The 22,205-nt window shown below is 45.0% G+C and overlaps 1 protein-coding gene and 1 long non-coding RNA gene across 2 annotated transcripts in view; one reads left to right on the top strand and one right to left on the bottom strand.

Annotated features, from left to right (window-relative positions):
• Window positions 1-22,205, bottom strand: part of TAFA5 (TAFA chemokine like family member 5) — a 279,463-nt gene that overhangs the window by 127,654 nt on the left and 129,604 nt on the right.
• On the top strand, window positions 3,842-9,813 carry LOC144329135 (uncharacterized). Its single transcript, XR_013394560.1, has 2 exons — window positions 3,842-5,135; window positions 6,947-9,813. It is a non-coding gene; the product is annotated as an uncharacterized LOC144329135 (long non-coding RNA).

Here is a 22,205-nt window from a genome sequence, read left to right as displayed (position 1 = left end):
TATGGACCAGAGCACGCCAGACACTCCTGTCTTCCACTGCCTCCCACAATTTGGTCAAACTCATGCTGGTAGCTTCGAGAACACTATCCAACCATCTCGTCCTCTGTCGTCCCCTTCTCCTTGTGCCCTCAATCTTTCCCAACATCATGGTCTTTTCCAGGGAGTCTTCTCCTCTCATGAGGTGGTCAAGGTATTGGAGCCTCAGCTTCAGGATCTGTCCTTCAAGTGAGCACTCAGGGCTGATTTCCTTCAGAATGGATAGGTTTGATCTTCTTGCAGTCCATGGGACTCTCAAGAGTCTCCTCCAGCACCATAATTCAAAAGCATCAGTTCTTCGGCAATCAGCCTTCTTTATGGTCCAGTATTAGTTCTACACAATGATTAATAAAATCCCTTATTATAGGTCTAAGCAGCCTACTTACCCAGGTAGACTAACATGGTGTCCTGAGGACAAAATATGGGGTGCATCCACCCCCCAAAAATTATTATTTCCACTATAATGCCTTTTGCCTTTTTATGGATCTTCTCAATGCAATTATTTTGTAGTCCCCTGGCTCAACACCCTGTATAAGGGAACCACCCTCACTGGGCTAAATCCAGCGCTGCACTTACTTATAAATATCAGAAACACTGAACGACAAAGGTTGCTGTCTGCTATTAAATGATGACCTAAAGACTAAAGAGCCTCTTTACTGAAGTCAATATTTGACCTAGATATCTTTGTTGCTTTTATCAATTGTGTTCAAATCAGTACTTTTCCACAAAAAAGGATAAGGCATTTGCCACTTCAAAGAATTTCAAAGTGCCAGAAAGCTTTTCCCTCCCCAACAATTCATCACTCCCTATGAACTGCTCATTTCCACACTATTTCCACTTTTTTCTCTCCCCATGGTGGCTTCTCTCCTGGTCAAGTTCTGCTTTTTTCGAGAAGTTCAAGTTACCAGAGCAATCAATCTTTCACTCACCATCTGCCGCCATATCTAGACTCCTTAAAATTCTCTAGAAGGGGGAAATGAAGACTTCTGTAGTCTGTTTCAGTTTGTACCATCTTTAGAATCATGATTTTTGATGTAAAAAAATGTTAAAATATATACAATATATTTTATGTTTTGTTTAGCGTCCTCCTTGTCTATCGTAGTCTTGCTAGTACAGCTTCGACTGCCTATTTTTCACTACCCTCCAACGTAGTTTGAAATATGACTGCAAAGGTTTTTTTCTGGCTAGGTACTTTAACCAGTGTCTCTCTCTGTGTGTGTGTGTTGCAGGTGAGATAATACTGGTTGTGGCGTCTGCCCTCCTAGGTGTGTGACATCATACTGGGTTCATAAGGAAAGGGTTAACTAATTGTAAAATGACTAACCAATAGGAACCCAAGGGGAGGAGTTAGAGTTAGAGTTAGAGTTGTTAAGAAGTCAGTCTGGAGTTAGAGAAGGGACGGAGAGAGGATAAATCTGGGAGTTGGGCTAGTCTGATGTGAGAGTGAGAGAATCTGTTAGGAGGAGTCAGTCAAACAGTTGATATAATCAGTCAGAAGGTATTAGGAAGGTATAGGCCAGTAAAGAAACTAAAGTTAAGAAACTGACAGGAATATTATCTGAGAAACCATAAACTTGTTAATGCTTATAAAATAAACTTGTTTATTTGGTTCAGTTTTAACAACTGTCTGGACTCAGTGTTTTACCCGAGAGTAACGGGTTGGTGGCAGCGAGGAAGCAAGCACAATGATGGCACAGGGATCAATAGACTGTTAAACATCCGGGGACCCTGTGTGATCGCCACACTGGTGTTATTAATAGTTGTGCAAAGATAGAAGATGAGGAAAGTAAGAGGTGGAAGGTAGAACAAAACTAGCAGAAAAAGTTGGGCACAGACTTGGGGAGATCTGGCAATATTACTTTTGGGGGAATTAACTGCAAACCCCAAGTTAATGTGGATGGCAGAGCAAAGTAGCACAAAACCAAAACAGAGCCTAGAAGACAACTTTCCAACTGCAAAAATGTTCAAGAATTCAAGTCTCCAACGTAGTTTGAAAATAGGGTTCATCAAATACATTTTGTTGTTAATATGCCACAATTTTCTGAGTGGGAACCAAGACAAACCTAGTGAGCGAGATAGGCCTAAGCGACAAAAAAACAGTGTTAGTCCCTGACACTGCCTGTAATTCAAGTGCTTAATAAACACATTCACCCCATGTGTCTAATTTTCTTACATTCTGTTTCAACTGCACATTATTTTCCAGTTGCATACTTAAACAAAACAAAACCCTGTCTTAAATTGAGTGTTTAGGGAAGTTTTTAATGACCAAAACAAAAATTTAACGACCAAAACAAATTTCAAACACTTCACAATCTTTATGCATTAAGATTGTATGGCTTAAATTATTATCTAATAGATAATAGTTGTCTATCTGTTGAATTTCTATACCCTTCTATTACCCTGCTTCTATGTGAATGGTAATTTGTAAATTTTAATTTTGTAAATTTGCAGATTGACAGGGCCAGAGCTTGTGACAAAAACTGACATTTCCATTTAGGATAATTTCTATCACTTGGAAGTGCTACATTTTAGGAAAGGAAAGAAATAGCCAAGGATAGAGAAATAGTTGAAATATTTTAAAGAGAAGAAGAGTTTGGATTTGATATCCTGCTTTATCACTACCCTAAGGAGTCTCAAAGCGGCTCACATTCTCCTTTCCCTTCCTCCCCCACAACAAACACTCTGTGAGGTGAGTGGGGCTGAGAGACTTCAGAGAAGTGTGACTAGCCCAAGGTCACCCAGCAGCTGCATGTGGAGGAGCGGGGAAGCGAACCCGGTTCACCAGATTACGAATCCACCGCTCCTAACCACGACACCACGCTGCATTCAAATACAGATACAAGGTGAATAAAATCTCATTTGCAGCAAATATACGATCTGTGATAATGCAGTCAGTAGAAATGACCTCAGCCAGATTTTTAAACCGGTCTACAGAACTTTCTTTAATCTCTGGGAGCTACAGCATAATTAGGGCAAATGTAGTGGTCTTGTGGCTTGTCAAGGAGATGAGCAGAAGGATCCAAGAAAAGAGAAAATGAAACTAAAATTGACAGGCAGTATAGCTTTTGTGCACTCTCTTCAGCGCTACAGAAAACTGCCAAGAATCTTAGGTTCAACAGTTTTCTCAAGAGGCTGCATGTGACTATGCAAGTCATTATGGTATAAAACGAGCAAGTCCCAAGCAAGAGAGAATTAAGTAAATATTCAGCTACAAAATATATTTGATGCTGCCATGTGTATGGGACCACAAAGACCATGACCCTATCCATGCCCCCCTAACAGCACTCTGAAAGCAAGGCTGTTAAAATCCAACAGACAATCCAATACTATTTTGCGGCCCTTTACATACACTTCTTGTTAGTACTACCGTAAACTAGCATCAACTGCACTAAAAAAAATTGCTGAATTGTTCTTGAAAAATGGGACGTGTGTGGCGCTGTGGCCTAAACCACAGAGCCTAGGACTTGCTGATTAGAAAGTCGGCGGTTTGAATCCCCGCGACAGGGTGAGCTCCTGTTGCTCGGTCCCAGCTCCTGCCAACCTAGCAGTTTGAAAGCACATCAAAGTGCAAGTAGATAAATAGGTACCACTCCAGTGGGAAGGTAAACGACATTTCCATGCACTGCTCTGGTTCGCCAGAAGTGGCTTAGTCATGCTGGCCACATGACCCAGAAAAACTGTCTGCAGACAAATGCCGGCTCCCTTGGCCAGTAAAGCGAGATGAGCGCCGCAACCCCAGAGTCATCCGCGACTGGACTTAACAGGCCTTTACCTTTACCTAAAAAATTATCCCGGGCTGTAGTGTGGCATCTGAATATAGACTGCATTATTAATCAAGACTTATATTGGCTTATATTTTGATCAGGTTCCTAAAATTCTAAAAATAATGTTTCTTCCAAGGTAGAAAACCAGCAAGCAGCAAGCAGCAAAGGGCCCCCTGGTTTATTGCGGTCATAAAAAAAAAAGCTGGAATTACAGGTTAAAGAGCAAGGTTACGGACCCAACATAATTAAGAGTTAGTAAACAGTAAAATGATACCAGGGGCCTCTCTTAAACTTGAGCCACAGGACAAAAGGTCAAGAGCACATGGAAGAGAAAGCAACTGGCTGAAGAGGGGGGGGGTAAACTAAAGAGGCTTCTTTAAAAACTGTTTTTTACTGAGTTCCTTCCTTTCAACTTTGAGAAGCTTTATTCTTTTAAAAGGTTACCTATGATAATGTATGAAATATATTGGTTTAAATGTAATTATGCAAAGGATTTAAGAAATGCTAAATTCTTATTTCATATAGTTGTAAGAGTTGTATTTAAGTCAGCCCCCCTGCCAGAAATGAGACGCCATCCGAGCAGTTCTGATATATATGGTTGTCAGACATTTGTTTAGAAACCTTCATATGAAGTAGATCTTTCAATGTTGATGTGAAACTCAAGATCCTTGACATATGTTTAAGATAAAAATTTAAGATTAACCATTTGTTTTAGAAGGCAGTAGGGCAAGGAGGGCAGGAGGTGAGCTGGTAATTAAGATTCCTTGTTGAGACACATGTAAAGATATATTAATACTTGTTTGTCAATTATAAATGGAAGGAAATATAGCTCTTTGTCTCCCATAAAAGGCAATAGGAAATGAGTGTATTTTTGTGATTGGTCATACCAATCAGCCAATAGGAATTTCAACCAGGCTGATGGGACAGAGGCAGCCCAAGGAGGAGCAAAGGGGGCTGGATTAAGGGAATATAAATGCTGGCCATAATGGCAGGAGGGCAGGCCAGAGCTTGGTAATGATATACCACTGTGCCTCACATTTATTTGTCTGACAAATAAATTATTATTTTAATTTCTCTGTTGCTGCGTTGAATATTTCATTCCAGCTAAGCGTTAACCACAAGCAGGGTGCTACATTTTATGGTGCCGTGACTCGGATCAGTGGTCTGCTGGAACGCAGCCCCTTCGCCTTACTGGACGGGGTACAAGACAGAGGACCACACTGCCTACCCAGCGCGCAATGGAAAATTTTTTTCCAGGGGAACGCAGCAGTCTCGTCTGTCTGATACCCTGCCCACCGACGGCGACGGACCGGGGGGAAACGGAACCAGCTAAGGGTAAGTGCACTAAGGGGTTTTGGCCCTCCAATTAATTGGGAGGAAGAGAAGTCCTGATCAAACTTCTGCGTCTCAGTAAAGGGGAACTGAGTACGCTAGGTGGCTGGGTACATCAGATGGTGATCTGGTGTAGGGCAAAAGGGAAGATTGGGAGGTAGAGTGTGGTTGAAGTATCTAGCGCATTGCATGTGTGAGAAAGTACAATGTGTAACTGACCTAAGTGTGGAGTGAGTACTACTTCGTTTCCCAGTAAGGTGTGTGTGTGAGTGACTGAGTGGATACTTCACAGGGCCATACAATGGGAGTTGGGGGTTCAAAGGGGGGAAATACACCTCTTGAATGTATGTTAAATAATTTTAAGAAAGCCTTCTCAGGGGCATATGGAGTCAAAAGGACGCCAGAACGCTTGAGAACGTTATGTGAACTAGAATGGCCAAAACAAAATACTGAATGGCCATCTCAAGGAACCTTTGATATAAATTTAGTAAGCAAACTTTGGTCTAACATCACCAAAGAAACTGGAGGGTGCCCAGAACAATTTTCATATATAGATTCTTGGCTGAGCACATTAAATAAAAATCCTCCATGGATAAGAGAATGCAAAGTCCAACGATGCAAATTATTGGCTGTAAAAGCCGAAGCTAGGAAAGGAATCTTGCCAAATAAACTCAAACCCATTTTTGAGGGACCAGAGGAAGAGGTGTTTCCACCTCCACCCTATGCTCCACATTGAAGGGAGCCTAATTCAAACCCTCCACCAGTTGTAACCCCAAGGCAAGAAAGTGGAACGAATAATGGGGGTAGAGACACAGAACTTGACTCCTTGATAGATTATGATAAATATCTTCAGGAGGCATTGGAGTCCTATAATGAAGCCCAAGCAGAAGTGGTTATTCCATCTGTGAGTCCCAGTAGAACTCCATCTACAGTCTCTTTTAGTGGAACAACTGATTGCCTACCCCAAACCCCTGTACATCCAAGTCCTAGAGAATTATTACAGAAGTTACAGGGAGACCTTAATCGGTCAGCAAGCAATACAGCTAGGCGTATAGAGCTGCCAAAAGAACGCCTTGGGACAGATACCATCCCCTATGATTTGAGGCCCCTAGAGCAAAGCGAAGAGAAAGGTCACGTAGTAGCCCCTCTTAGAAGAGTATTTGATGCACTTGAGGAGCCTGTGCTGGTTAATGGGCAACCCGGACCAAGGCCACCTCGAACTTCGATCCTCCAGTACATTCCATTCACGACTACAGTCTGATGAATTGGAAAACGCCCCATCTTTCGCAGAAAAACCTCAGGCTATGATGGACTTGGTGACTTCAATAGTAATACTCTCTTCACCACTGAGGAAAGAAGAGACATAATTGAAAAGGCACAGATATATTTGCGTGAGCAGGCCAGAGTGGGAAATATTTTTAATATTGACCGTCATCTCCAAGATAACTTTCCCTTGGAAGATCCTAATTGGGATCCAAACAATGCAATTCATCTGGCCAGACTTACCACTTACCGCCAGACGCTTGTGCAAGGTATCCGCAGGGCATGCCAGAAGCCCACTAATATGTCTAAAGTCTCAGGAGGGTAGATGTGTTACCCATAACACTGTTTCGTGTTCGGTGTGCACCCACAAAAAGACTTAAGTTGTCACCTTTTGAGCTCCTGTATGGGAGGCCGCCCTCCTTTGTTCAGGATATTCCAACTGACCTCAAACAAATAGGAGACCATGTGACACAGGGACAAGTGCAATCTCTCTCCCGTGTTTTTGTCTCTCTCCCGTGTTTGTTTGTTTGTTTGTTTGTTTTTCTTAACAGGTGGGCCCTCAAGCACACGCCGTGCAGCATTGCCAAGCCGATTCATCAGCTCCAGGCTGGCATAGCATATGGGTGAAAGAGTGGAAAACGTGATCCACTTGCACCTAAGTGGCGTGGACCTTACACCGTCTTGCTTTCTACTCCAACAGCGGTGAAGGTAGCTGAGGTGACCCCCTGGATTCATCACTCTCGTTTGAAGAAGTCTGAAGGCAGTTGGACGTGCAAAGGTGACCCCTCTAATCCTTTAAAACTGACTCTTTCTAAAAACCCCTGTATCTAGCCCTACCGGGAACGGGTTAGGTCACGGGCAACATTAGACGACCGGCCTGCTGCAGCCACAACTTGGAAGCTGGCTGACCTGCGCACGCCTGAAGCTTGAGGAGCGTCTGAACCAGCGACTGTGAGCGGGAAGATTCTCTTATACAATTGATTGACTGCCCCCTTGTGGAACAATTATCAGAGATATTACACATTGGGGATCCTTGGGATATATGTTTTGGTCTTGGTGGTTCCCCATTTCTGTCACTGGGGGAATTATATTGGGACTAATAGTTTTATGCTATCACAATAAGGTAATCTTTTGTGGAAGGAATGCATATGCTAGACATCAACATGATTTTATTATTAATCCTGATCCCTTGGGAAGGGGAAGGGTCCTTGAATCTGACCAAATTTGTTAAATATGGATTCAGCCATGACCACAATATGTGGGTAGGCTTAGCTGCGATGGTAGGCAATGTGGCAAATAGGACCAATTGCCTTGTTTGCTCTCTTGGGCCAGATGATTCAGAGGGAGGTATGCCCTTATTACTGATACCATTAAATGCCATTGGTATGGTAAGCGAAATGCCACACCAAACAGAAATACAGAATTTCCCCGGATGGAACTCAACTAAACCATTACGAGTTATACCTGTACAAGGGGAATTCTGTGTACATAAATCATCAGATGCAGCTGATTCTATCATGATAGGCTCTTCTCATTGTCACTATACTTGGGATTATTTTAAGAATAGTCATACCTGGGCACACGGTACTACCTATCGAACTCGGAATACCTTGCCCTGTGCACCTCCTTTTATTCATGCATGGAAAGTGGTATGGAACACAACTGTGACAGAAAAAGGCAATCTAACATACTGCACTGTGAACTCTCTGCCTCTTTTGATATTTTCGCCTTCTGTACTCCACGTACCAAAAACCTCAGACCCGATGGTTGTGGTGGATATGTGGAGAATGGGCATACAAGAAACTCCCTTCCAAATGGAGTGGGACTTGTTTCCTGGGATGGGTATTACCACCAATGTGGATTTTTGCCCACTAGTTCAGCTAAGCGAACACAAAGAAATGCTGATATTTCTCGTATAGCAGGAGGAAGTACCCAAAGTTGGAGCGGTACTAATGATTGGCCACCAGAGCGCATTATAGCCTATTATGATCCTGCCTCCTGGAATCCTGGTGAGCTCATACAAGGGGCACGGGATCCTATTTATAATCTAAACAGAATAATTCAATTACAAGCAGTAGTGGAACTTGTAACCAATGCAACGGCCCAGAGTTTGAGACTTATTGCACAACAGTTGGATGAAAGTAGAGCCCCATTTTGCAGCTGAAAATGGGAATGGATTATGTACTTGCCAAGCAGGGAGGTCTATGTGGAGTCTTGAACTTGACAGGGAATGCCTGTTGCTTTAACATTTCAGATAATGGTGAGGCAATCCGTGTGTTGGCTACAAAGATGGAGAATATAGCACATGTCCCCATTTCATGTTTTAGATCAAGCTATCAAGGACGCTTGGTAAGCAAGGTCCTTGAGCTTGAAAGGGGGGAATGTGGCATCTGAATATAGACTGCATTATTAATCAAGACTTATATTGGCTTATATTTTGATCAGGTTCCTAAAATTCTAAAAATAATGTTTCTTCCAAGGTAGAAAACCAGCAAGCAGCAAGCAGCAAAGGGCCCCCTGGTTTATTGCGGTCATAAAAAAAAAAGCTGGAATTACAGGTTAAAGAGCAAGGTTACGGACCCAACATAATTAAGAGTTAGTAAACAGTAAAATGATACCAGGGGCCTCTCTTAAACTTGAGCCACAGGACAAAAGGTCAAGAGCACATGGAAGAGAAAGCAACTGGCTGAAGAGGGGGGGGGGGTAAACTAAAGAGGCTTCTTTAAAAACTGTTTTTTACTGAGTTCCTTCCTTTCAACTTTGAGAAGCTTTATTCTTTTAAAAGGTTACCTATGATAATGTATGAAATATATTGGTTTAAATGTAATTATGCAAAGGATTTAAGAAATGCTAAATTCTTATTTCATATAGTTGTAAGAGTTGTATTTAAGTCAGCCCCCCTGCCAGAAATGAGACGCCATCCGAGCAGTTCTGATATATATGGTTGTCAGACATTTGTTTAGAAACCTTCATATGAAGTAGATCTTTCAATGTTGATGTGAAACTCAAGATCCTTGACATATGTTTAAGATAAAAATTTAAGATTAACCATTTGTTTTAGAAGGCAGTAGGGCAAGGAGGGCAGGAGGTGAGCTGGTAATTAAGATTCCTTGTTGAGACACATGTAAAGATATATTAATACTTGTTTGTCAATTATAAATGGAAGGAAATATAGCTCTTTGTCTCCCATAAAAGGCAATAGGAAATGAGTGTATTTTTGTGATTGGTCATACCAATCAGCCAATAGGAATTTCAACCAGGCTGATGGGACAGAGGCAGCCCAAGGAGGAGCAAAGGGGGCTGGATTAAGGGAATATAAGTGCTGGCCATAATGGCAGGAGGGCAGGCCAGAGCTTGGTAATGATATACCACTGTGCCTCACATTTATTTGTCTGACAAATAAATTATTATTTTAATTTCTCTGTTGCTGCGTTGAATATTTCATTCCAGCTAAGCGTTAACCACAAGCAGGGTGCTACAGTAGGAGCAACGGAGGGATCCCACCACCATCCGTACAGCCCTCAAGCGGTGCTGGCAGCAAACCGCTGTGCACAGCACATGTGTGGCGTCGTTGCATACAGCGCATGTGTGTGATGCCGCACATGCACTGTACATAGCAGTTTGCTGCCAGCACTGGGATCCTCTGCTCGCGGCTACAGCTGCGAAAGGAGGATCCTCCACATGCGGCGGTGGCGGGATGGCTGCTCATGCTGCCGCGTGCCCCTGGGGCTTCTCGTCACCCCCCCCCCAGACATGGCGCCCGGGCGCACCGCCCCCCTGACCCCCGTTGCGACGCCACTGGGTCCAAGGTACATTTGCTAAAGTTACATCTGAAATAACTATGCTGAATGCAAGCCGGATTCTCTAGTTACCACATTCTGCAAACTCAATCCTAAATAGTGGTAACAGCAGCTAGTGCCAATGCAAAAGTGAAACTATTTATATATTTATTCTATTTAACAAAATTTATATCTTGCTGAAACAACCACCGCTATGAAATGGTCCACGCTGTTGCAAGGTTAAAATAAGCAATGGAAGGAACAGTTGAAATCAAGGAGAAGGGAGGGGAGCCTGGTGAAAAACGCTGTGTGTGTCTTCCTAAAGCATGCACAGAATTATAAATCAATGTACAATATCCTCTTTTGACACATTCTAAAATGATCTAATGCAGTTAATTATTAAAATACGTATGCCCATCTGTCTCTCAAGACACTCAAAAACAGCAGTAAATCAATGGAATAAAGACAATCATAAAAACAGCAGTAGTAAAAAGCCAAGTCATAAGGTCAGTAAATTACAAAGGCAATCGTTGAAATGCACATCTAATCAGAAATGTCTTTACTGTACCTAAAAGCACAGAGGAAAGGTGCCAACCAATTCACAAGCGTATTTTGGTGGCATCCGTCTGTCTCGAGAGACAACAGAGTGCACTTCTGGGGTGAAGGCAAACCTCTGTGTTAGGAACATCAAAGTGGGAGGGGGGTTATACACAGAAAAATACGGTAAATCCTTGTAGGAAATTTGACGCTATTTCAGATTTTGAGTTTGTGGGACTTTTTTTTTTTTTTTTAAAAAAAAGTATTGTCCTTCCAAAACTCTTCATTCTTTTTTCCCCCCTTCACATTTGGCAGGATTCAAGACATCTGCTATAAGAGCTTGGAGATAAAGCCTGGTACTAATACTGTTCTTCTGGGGGATTTTGATGCAAGTTTGGGTCCTGATAGTGTACTTATTATTGGAGATATAGACTAACTTGGAAATGAAAATTTGTTACTATCTCCCAAGAAACCAAAGGTTAATGCATAAACCTGGCAGGGACAATATTTTACAAGCTGGTAATTGAATTTTAATTGAGGGTTTTAAATGGCAGCTTATTTAGACACAGTCAAATACTTGTGTGTAAACATGTTTTTCAAAGTTTCTCCTGCCAAGTTTCCAAAGGGGGGGGGGGTGTACCAAGGAATTCTGAACAAGTAAATGGCCACTGACTCCATTTATAAGCAAAACAGAAATAGATGTTTCTCACTGAACTGACAAAAAATAATATAGGCGTGCAGATGGGATGATTAATGGACTGTAAGTGAATAGATTGACTATATCTGATGACACTCTCTTAAATCCAATGACTAATTTGTGATCTTCTAAATATCATGGAGTAGGAGTGTTACACACACAAAAATGCGATGCTATCGCCATGGTTCGTGTTAAAAAAAAGATAACTCAATGTGTGCCTTAATATATATCAAAACAATTCAATGAGTGTCTCCAGCATTTGAGAGAAATGCTCCACTTAAACAATAGCTGTTAATTTTTATGGCTAGAATGGACTGTTACCCTTTTCCTGAGTGGACGGCAGCAGCCAGAAAACATGTGTTCAAACAGCCATTGGAGAAATTTCCTGGCTGGCCAGGCCTCCAAAAATGCAAATTTAAACATGCCAATCAGAAGCCCCTGCTAATGGGCAGTGCCTTGCTGGCTGGCAGGTATTGGCTGTTCCCACACTTGGCCAGCTAGCGATGCATAAAAGCCAGTCACACCTGACTCCCTCCCTTGCGGAATAATAATAATAATAATAATAATAATAATTTATTATTTATACCCCGCCCATCTGGCTGGGCCTCCCCAGCCACTCTGGGCGGCTTCCACAAAAACCAAAAATACAATAAAATCACACGTTAAAAACTTCCCTGAACAGGGCTGCCTTAAGATGTCTTCTGAATGTCAGGTAGTTGTTTATCACTTTGACATCTGCTGGAAGGGCGTTCCACAGGGCGGGCGCCACTACCGAAAAGGCCCTCTGCCTGGTTCCCTGTAGCTTTGCTTCTCGCAATGAGGGAACTGCCAGAAGGCCCTCGGCGCTGGACCTCAGCGTCCGGGCAGAATGATGGGGGTGGAGACGCTCCTTCAGGTATACTGGACCGACGCCGTTTAGGGCTTTAAAGGTCAGCACCAACACTTTGAATTGTGCTCGGAAACGTACTGGGAGCCAATGTAGGTCTTTCAAGACCGGTGTTATATGGTCTCGGCGGCCGCCCCCAGTCACCAGTCTAGCTGCCGCATTCTGGATTAGTTGTAGTTTCCGAGTCACCTTCAAAGGTAGCCCCACGTAGAGTGCATTGCAGTAGTCCAAGCGGGAGATAACCAGAGCATGCACCACTCTGGCGAGACAGTTCGCAGGCAGATAGGGTCTCAGCCTACGTACCAGATGGAGCTGGTAAACAGCTGCCCTGGACACAGATTTGACCTGTGCCTCCATGGACAGCTGTGAGTCCAAAATGACTCCCAGGCTGCGCACCTGGTCCTTCAGGGGCACAGTTACCCCATTCAGGACCAGGGAATCCTCCACACCTGCCCGCCTCCTGTCCCCCAAAAACAGTACTTCTGTCTTGTCAGGATTCAACCTCAATCTGTTAGCTGCCATCCATCCTCCAACCGCCTCCAGACACTCACGCAGGACCTTCACCGCCTTCACTGGTTCTGATTTAAAAGAGAGGTAGAGCTGGGTATCATCGGCATACTGATGAACACCCAGCCCAAACCTCCTGATGATCTCTCCCAGCGGCTGCATGTAAATGTTGAAAAGCATGGGGGACAGGACAGAACCCTGAGGCACCCCACAAGTGAGAGCCCAGGGGTCTGAACACTCATCCCCCACCACCACTTTCTGAACACGGCCCAGGAGGAAGGAGCGGAACCACTGTATGACAGTGCCCCCAGCTCCCAGCCCCCCAAGACGGTCCAGAAGGATGCTATGGTCGATGGTATCAAACGCCGCTGAGAGATCCAGCAGAACTAGGAAACAGCTCTCACCTTTGTCCCTAGCCCGCCGGAGATCATCAACCAGTGCGACCAAGGCAGTTTCAGTCCCATGATGAGGCCTGAATCCCGACTGGAAGGGATCCAAATGGTCCGCTTCTTCCAGGCGTGCCTGGAGTTGTTCGGCAACCGCTCGCTCAATCACCTTGCCCAGGAATGGAAGATTTGAGACTGGGCGATAACTGGCCATCGTGGCCGCATCTAAAGATGGTTTTTTAAGAAGCGGTTTAATAACCGCCTCTTTCAGCGGGTCTGGGAAGGCTCCCTCACGGAGGGAAGCATTCACTACCCCACGAAGCCCATCGCCCAGTCCTTCCCGGCTAGCTTTTATAAGCCAGGATGGGCAAGGATCCAGGAGGCAGGTGGTTGGCCTCACTCGTCCAAGCAGCCTGTCCACATCCTCGGCAGTAACAGATTGGAATTGATTCCACTCAACTTGACTAGACAGAACTCTAGCACTCTCCCGCCCCGGCCCTGCTCCCACGGTGGAGTCTACTTCTTCCCGAATCTGAGCGATTTTATCTGCAAAAAACTTTGCAAAATCATTGCAGGAGAACATGTGGCCCGTACTGGGCCCCGATGTTGCAGGTGGTTCCGCTAAATTGTGAACCACCTGAAAAAGTCTCCTGCTGCTGTTTTCTGCAGATGCAATAGAGGCGGTGAAGAAATTCTTCTTCACCGTCGCTATCGCCACTTGGTAGGCTCGACGTTGAGCTCTAACCTGTGTCCGGTCAGATTCGGAATGAGTTATCCGCCACCGGCGCTCTAGCCGTCTCAACGATTGTTTCATTGCCCTCAGATCTGTGGAAAACCACGGGGCTGTCCGGGCTCCATGCAATCGGAGAGGGCGCTTCGGAGCCAAACAGTCAATAGCCCTGGTTAACTCCACATTCCAGCGGGCCACCAGGGAATCGGCTGAAAGGCCATCAACATGGGATAAAGCATCCCCTACCACTCTCTGGAAACCATTTGGATCCATTAAGTGGCGGGGGCGGACCATCCGAATTGGTCCCACCTCCCTGCAGAGGGGATGGGTCGCAGAGAAGTCCAGTTGCACCAGGAAGTGATCTGACCATGGCACTTCTTTCGTTTCGCTTTTACTCAGTGTCAGATCACCAACATCCATAGAGGTAAACACCAGGTCCAAGGCATGTCCACGGCTATGGGTTGGGCCAGACTTATTCAGGGACAGCCCCATGGAGGCCATGCTTTCCACGAAGTCCCGAGCGGCCCCTTGTAAGGTCGTGTCGGCATGGATGTTAAAATCCCCTAGGACGACCAAGCTAGGTGTCTCCAGGAGAACATCCGCCACGACCTGAAGCAGCTCGGACAGGGAATCCTTGGTGCAGCGGGGAGGTCGGTACACCAAAAGGAATCCTGTACTGCCCCTATTGCCCAACTTCCAGAACATGCACTCAGAAAACTGGGTCTTTCCAATAGGACGCCTGGTGCAGACTAATGACTTCCTAAAAATCACTGCAACCCCCCCTCCCCGCCCACATGACCTGGGTTGCTGTGCGTAAGAGAAACCTGGTGGACAAGCAGCGGCAAGTACAGGCCCATCTGCTTCATCCAACCAAGTCTCTGTTACACATGCCAGGTCAAGTCCTCCATCCATGATCACGTCATGGATGGCAGTGGTCTTATGAATCATTGACCTGGCATTGCACAGCAGCACCTTCAGGTCATGTGGGTATCCCTTGCTGATTCTAGTATCCATCCGGTCAGGACCAGACCCGGAGGCAGGAATAGTCCTCAGACAACGACTAAACCTGCCCCCTCTGTAATGACATGGTCTAGTCTTAGCGTAACTCCTCCTCCTACCCGTGATCACTGAGATCGGTTGTCCCAGTGCATCCCCCCCTGTGGAACATGCCCCAGCCATTTTATGGTCTGGGGCCCACTCCCCGGCAGCCCTGACCCCTCCCCCTAAGAACAAAATAACACCTTAAACAAACAAACAAAACCAATAAAACAATACAAACAAAAAAAGTAAAAATTACAAAAATTACAAAAACATCAAAATAATAAAAAATAATAATTCCCCAAACCCAACCACACATCCATCCCACCCCAACCCCCCATATACAAAAAATCCAAAGAAAAAGTTTTTAAAACATTTTAAAACATTTTAAAAACACTCTGTGCAAATCTTCCTTCCCTCCCCTATCAATGACCTTTTATAATCCTAGTCATCAGAAGTTGGGTGAATTGGTGCTGAACTAAACCTGTGGCATATTCAGCGTACCCTATTAAAGGGGTCATGGTGGAAGTCTCTGCCCAGATGGGTCTGAGAATTTGTAGCGATGGTCTGTGGGTAGCCTTCATGGTAGTCAGGCATCTTGCAGAGGCCATAATCGCTGGTAAAAGGTAAAGGTAAAGGGACCCTTGACCATTAGGTCCACTCGTGGCCGACTCTGAGGTTGCGCGCTCATCTCGCGATTTGGCCGAGGGAGCTGGCGTACAGCTTCCGGGTCATGTGGCCAGCATGACTAAGCCACTTCTGGCGAACCAGAGCAGCGCACAGAAACGCCGTTTACCTTCCTGCCAGAGCGGTACCTATTTATCTACTTGCACTTTGATGTGCTTTCGAATTGCTAGGTTGGCAGGAGCAGGGACTGAGCAACGGGAGCTCACCCCGTCACGGGGATTCAAACTGCCGACCTTCTGATCGGCAAGTCCTACGCTCTGTGGTTTAGGCCACAGCGCCACCCGTATCCCCATAATCGCTGGTACCCTAACCCTAACCCTGAAATGTCTCTGCCCTCCAGCAGAAGGGTAAAATGGATATATACCCAATTCCTGAGGCAAAATCCACCTGCATCTGGAATCAATAAAGTTGCAGCCTATTTTCTCCCAGATCATTGATCGACTGACTTTATTTATCACACACTTGACGTAGTCACTGCACTGTGACAGAAAGCGCAATGTGTTGCTTCTAACCTCGCCCTTTTATGCAGATACGGTGGCAGGGACGCGGACTTATAAAAAATATTGGGGGGGCCCGGGAAAGCTCATGAATAATAAATAAGCTCATGAATATGCAAATAAAGTGGCGCCGCCTCCTCGTGAGCGAATAGGGGAGAGCGTGCTGCGCCTATTAATCAGCTCCAAAGGAAATTGGGTGGAGCTTTTGCTCGGGAGGGAGGGCAGGAGGCATGCAGCCCGCCCCTCCCTGTGCATTTTGGGCTGGGGGAGGGGCGGCGATGGCGCTCTGCTGGAGGGGCGCCGGAGATTATTGGGGGGGCAGAGCCCCCCCAAACGAATTTTTGAGGGGGCTCGGGCCCCCTCAAGCCCCATGGAGTCGGCGCCTATGTACGGTGGTAGGGCCACGAAAATCCTGCCATATCAGAATGTTAGTTCTCACAAGGGTACAATCCCAGTTGGGCATGTAAGGCCTTAATACACACTTAAATTAAGTGGGGATGAATCAGTCACAGGAGTTGAAAATTTGGCCCATGGGGGATAGTGCACAATTTTATACACTTTGTAGTTAGTCACCACAACAATAGATCCCCAGCACCACACAAAAGCACACTGAATTGGCTTGCATCAACCCAGGAATGCAACTTGATTATGCCCTCAGTTATCTGGCATGAGTCCTCCTAATCCAGATAAAGTTATCAAGGCACAAGGTCCTGCCTTCTTCGGTGGCGCAAGGCGGCACAAACTCACTACATGGAGCTAGCAACCACTGCAAGTAGTATCAGACTGCCAAGGAAAAAAAGAAGGTGCCCAATGATAAAATTTCAAAATAAATCTCAGTAGGTTGTATGTGGCTAAGTGATATTCTGAATGGACCTGCTGAGAATCATTGGACATTACTGTCTTAAGTCCACTGGTTTCAGGAGAACTAGTCTGAGTATGACTTAGGCCAGGGGTCAGCAAACTTTTTCAGCAGGGGGCCGGTTCACTGTCCCTCAGACCTTGTGGGGGGCCAGACTATATTTTGAAAAAGAACGAATTCCTATGCCCCACAAAGAACCCAGAGATGCATTTTAAATAAAAGCACACATTCTACTCATGTAAAAACACCAGGCAGGCCCCACAAATAACCCAGAGATGCAGTTTAAATAAAAGGAAACATTCTACTCATATAAAAACATGCTGATTCCCGGACCGTCTGTGGGCCAGATCTAGAAGCCACTGGGCTGGATCCAGCCCCCGGGCCTTAGTTTGCCTACCCATGACTTAGGCTATGTTCACATTAGAACAGTAAACAAAGGGGGGTGAAGATAAGTATGGGAAACAAGCAACGGGGGGGAGAAATCTTTACTCTTCCCCCCTCCCCATGCCCATCTTCACTCTCCCCTTATTGCCAGGGCAGTACTAACCCAAGGGGGTTGGCTCACAGTCTCTGCATTTCCCTCTCTCAGGGAAGCGCAAGACGCAGTGATGACAGTGGCAGCTGATGGGTTCGAAGACCCCTCCCAACTTTCCAGAGTCTGTCATCCAAGGCAGCTGCCTCACCTTGCGCCTCATGGGTGGGCAGGACCCAGTGCCAACCTTAATTGTTTTGCCATCTGTTAATTTCATTTTTGTCAAACAGCTGCTGATTTTAATACCTAGCTTTCAGTAATATGTTTCTTTCCTGTATTTTTATACTATGGCTCATAGCTGTCAAGTGTCCCTTATTTAAAGGGACAGTCCCTTATTCCAGCACCATGTCCTGCTGCTGTCCCTTATTGATGAATGTCCCTTAAATGTCCCTTAAATGATGTCCCTTAAATTTCAAAGGAAGCAGCTCCTCTCCCTCCCTCCCTGCCGACCAGGGAGGAGGGAAGCTCCAACTGTGTTGCTTGGCTGTGTTGCTCACCCAATAAGAAGTCTAAGAACGACTGGGGGGGTGGAGCTTGCACGCCTTGTGTGTGGCTAGTTAATGCAAGCTGAGGGGGTTTTTGAATGCTGGACACCATTTTGTTGCATGTGCTGCTGCAAACTTTGCAGTGCAAAGCCAGGCCGGGGAGCCATCTTAAGTTGAGGCTGCATAGGCCTTGTGGTGCATGTGATTCAGATTCTATTCAGTTGAACCTCTGGTTACAAAGTTGGTTGGACAGTGTTCTCGAAGCTACCAGCATGAGTTTGACCAGACTGCAGGAGGACAGGAAGACTGGAGTGCCTGGAAGAGGTGAGGCTGCAGGCCCCTTATTTTGGCTGCTGGTCCCTTATTTTCAAGGCTGCTAGTCCCTTATTTTCTAATCTGTAGGTTGACAGCTATGCTATGGCTACTATATTTCTGCTTTGAGTTCTTGTTGTTGTAACACATGCTGTTTTAATTTGATAATGAACAACAGAATATAATATTTCAAATAAATAAATATGCAGCATGAAGGATTAAAGACTCATTTGTGTGTGAAGACCACCCCTCCCAAAATAAATACACAATAGACACAGAATTTTAGTTTAAGGTTTTTGGCAATAATTTTTGGCCAGAACTGTATTGATTACAGCATGTGAGTGGTTGCTTAGGCATGGTTCCAGACTACATGAACCTGCACTGTAGCAGGAACAGGACTGACAACTGGGCACCACCATAGGTCAGTAAGGGAAAGCATCCTGGGGGAGCGAGAACTCCTTCCATCTCACAGCTCACCCCAGATGCTCCCAGGGGCTCTGGCGTGGCCCTAGCCCCGTGACAGGGTTCGGACAAAAGCAAGGCAAGCCCCTGGATTCCTTTAATGGAATTCCCTAGCAGCAGCAATGGAGGGGCAGGCACAGCCAACCATGTCCCCTCCCCAAAACATTGAACCAAAGGCCTAACTGCCAACCTTACAAAGTTGTGACGATTTGCTACGCAGTAGGCAAAAACCAAATGGCAACAGCCAATCAGCAAAATGGCAAAATTCCTACCAGGCCCCTGCTCCAAAACAGACGACCCCTAGACAGGCATAGCAAGGCCAAAAGAACAGCCCTAAATATAAGGAGGGAGGGAGGGTAATCCGGTGTACGTCGCAAGACAGAGAAAGTTCCCAGCGACGTGCAGCAGCTTAAATAGCCCCTCGGCAGCCAATAAACAACCCAACCGGCCAAATTTCTGCCCCAGCAACCGAGGGGCATCCAATGGGGTGATGTGGCTATTCGAATGGTCCCGCCCCACAACATGGAGGCAGTTCTGATGATCTCACCGCAATGTATGCTCTCCATGATGGAGGACACGATTTATCAGGAATACCAGGTTCCTATCAGGTTACTCCATAGTTACGGCAGTAAGCCCACAACTTATGTGCATTCAACTTGTGCTCATTCAGCTTTGTGCATGTGGCCAAAAAATAAAATAAATTTAAAAGAGGGTGGGGAGGGGCGGAGTTCTGGGGAAAATGACTTTGGCAATTCCGTGCACCATTGAACCCAATGGGCTTTGACTAAACATGATTTTGGTTTTAGGTGGAATTCCAGAATGAAGTCCCCACATAACTTGTTGGCATATTACTTAATGCAATGTGCCCTATGTGGAGCTATGAAGGTGACTTAGACACTACAGCTAATCCAGAATGCAGTAGCTAGACTGGTGACTGGGAGCATCTGCTGGGACCATATAACACTGGCCCTAAGGTATCTGCACTGGCTCCCAGTATGTTTACAGGCCCAATTCAAAGTGTTTCTGTTGACCTTGAAAGCCCTAAAAGGCCTCGGCCATGTATACCTGAAGGAGCATCTCCACTCCATCATCCAGTCCAGACACAGATATCTAGCTCTGAGGGCCTTTGGGCGCTTCCCTCAATACGAGATGTGAAACTACAGGGAACCAGGCAAAGGGCCTTCTCGGTAGTGGCGCCCTCATTGTGGAATGCCCTCCCATTAGATGTCAGGAAGAGGAGTGACTACATAACCTTTAGAAGACATCTGTAGGCAGGGAAGTTTTTAATGGTTGGTGTTTCACTGTCTTTTTAATATTTTGTTGGGAGCTGCCCAGTCAGATGAGCGATAAATAATAATAATAATAATAATAATAATAATAATAATAATAATAATATTCTATGCTAACATCTACTATGCACTCTAGCAGTAAGGTCATAAATTGAAAGCTGAAAACAATTATATACTTCTCAAAGTGTAAAAAAGCTTTATCCCGATACTAACAGGATTGGCATTAGAGTGAATGTTGTTCTAATATATTCACACACACCCCAACACACCCGAGATAATGGATTGAGTACTAAGATTAGCTGATTCCTTATATGCTGCTTATGAGCTAGGCTCAAACTCGGAGACCATTGGTCTCAGCTCATAATGACTTGTTATTTTCCTAGCTGAAGAAATTATTTCTTTATCCTCTCACATTGCCATCTGCAGTACTAATTGTTTCTCTTTTTTAAAAAATAAATAAATATACGCCACAGTCGTAAGACATAGATACGTTTCTCTGCTCTCTCTTGGTAAACTCTTGCACTCCAGCAATTTATGGCTTAATGGATTTCACTTCGCCAAATCTTTAAAGACCTTGCACAACGCGATCATTTTGCTTGCTAATATGCCAGCATTTTATTGAATGACATTCAAGGAAATGTGGATGCTTTTATTGTTCTCCTTGAGGCAGCAAATACTGCATTGAAGAGGTTCATTATTAAGTATTTTACCACTGTCCATCTGGCTTACAGTCAATTATGCTCCATTAATGTGCATATTAATGAAGATCTTGACATGCATTAGAAATCACAAACTGCAGGCTTCAATGTCACTCTTTAGCACATGATTAGTACTTTGCTGGAATAATATAGTAAACACTTTGTCATTCTATTGGCACTCAGCGCTATTCGAGTTGACTTCCGTAAAATTAACGTCTTACATTTTCTTGACAAACCCAAACATAAACATATTTGACGAACACCCTTATAAGCTTTCAAGGAACCTCAGGGTCCCTCAGAACACAGTTCAAAAATTCCATAGTCAATTCCACAATCAATTAAACTCCTCTTTCTCTGGAAATACTTCCATTTAATAGTAACAGCCCACAAAACTTTTTCCAAGATCGTTTGCCGATGCATACCAATGCAAGGGAACATTTTTTGGTATGGCAACCACCAGGAAAAATCCCCCCCCATTTCCTCATTTTTTTATACATTAAATTGTAATGTTTCACTACTTTGGTATTTGTTGCCCTCAGCTCTTTTGAGGCAGGTTACAATTTAAAGGGACACGGGTGGCGCTGTGGGTTAAACCACAGAGCCTAGGACTTGCCGATCAGAAGGTCGGCGGTTCGAATCCCCGCAACTGGGTGAGCTCCCGTTGCTCGGTCCCTGCTCCTGCCAACCTAGCAGTTCGAATGCACGTCAAAGTGCCAGTAGATAAATAGGTACCGCTCCGGCGGGAAGGTAAACGGCATTTCCGTGTGCTGCTCTGGTTCGCCAGAAGCGGCTTAGTCATGCTGGCCACATGACCCGGAAGCTGTACGCCGGCTCCCTCGGCCAATAAAGCGAGATGAGCGCCGCAACCCCAGAGTCGGTCACGACTGGACCTAATGGTCAGGGGTCCCTTTACCTTTATCTTTACTACAATTTAATAAATAATAATAAATAAATAAATAAATAATGTTTGCTGCCAATAAGTAGCTATTTAGAAGTCTGCCGTATACACACATGTAGGCATAAACTAGCAAAATGCCATTTCTTATGATGGTTGATGCAATGAAGCCTAGGTAGCAGGGCATTTTCCCGTGTGATTACATGTTGTCGCTATTGGGAAAGCTTTTCCGCATAGTGTCTGGATATTCAACTTCAGCCTTTTACTTTTCCCTATAGGAGTGCCTGGCAGCCCCTAATGTACAGTGGTACCTCGGGTTACAGATGCTTCAGGTTACAGACACTTCAGGTTACAGACTCCGCTAACCCAGAAATAGTACCACGGGTTAAGAACTTTGCTTCAGGGTGAGAACAGAAATCGCACGGCGGCGGCACAGCAGCAGCGGGAGGCTCCATTAGCTAAAGTGGTACCTCAGGTTAAGAACAGTTTCAGGTTAAGAACCGACCTCCAGAACGAATTAAGTTCTTAACCTGA

This window comes from Podarcis muralis, chromosome 10, assembly GCF_964188315.1.
Source record: "Podarcis muralis chromosome 10, rPodMur119.hap1.1, whole genome shotgun sequence".
In the NCBI taxonomy this organism is placed as follows: domain Eukaryota; kingdom Metazoa; phylum Chordata; class Lepidosauria; order Squamata; family Lacertidae; genus Podarcis; species Podarcis muralis.
This window is presented reverse-complemented; position numbering and strand designations above follow the sequence as displayed.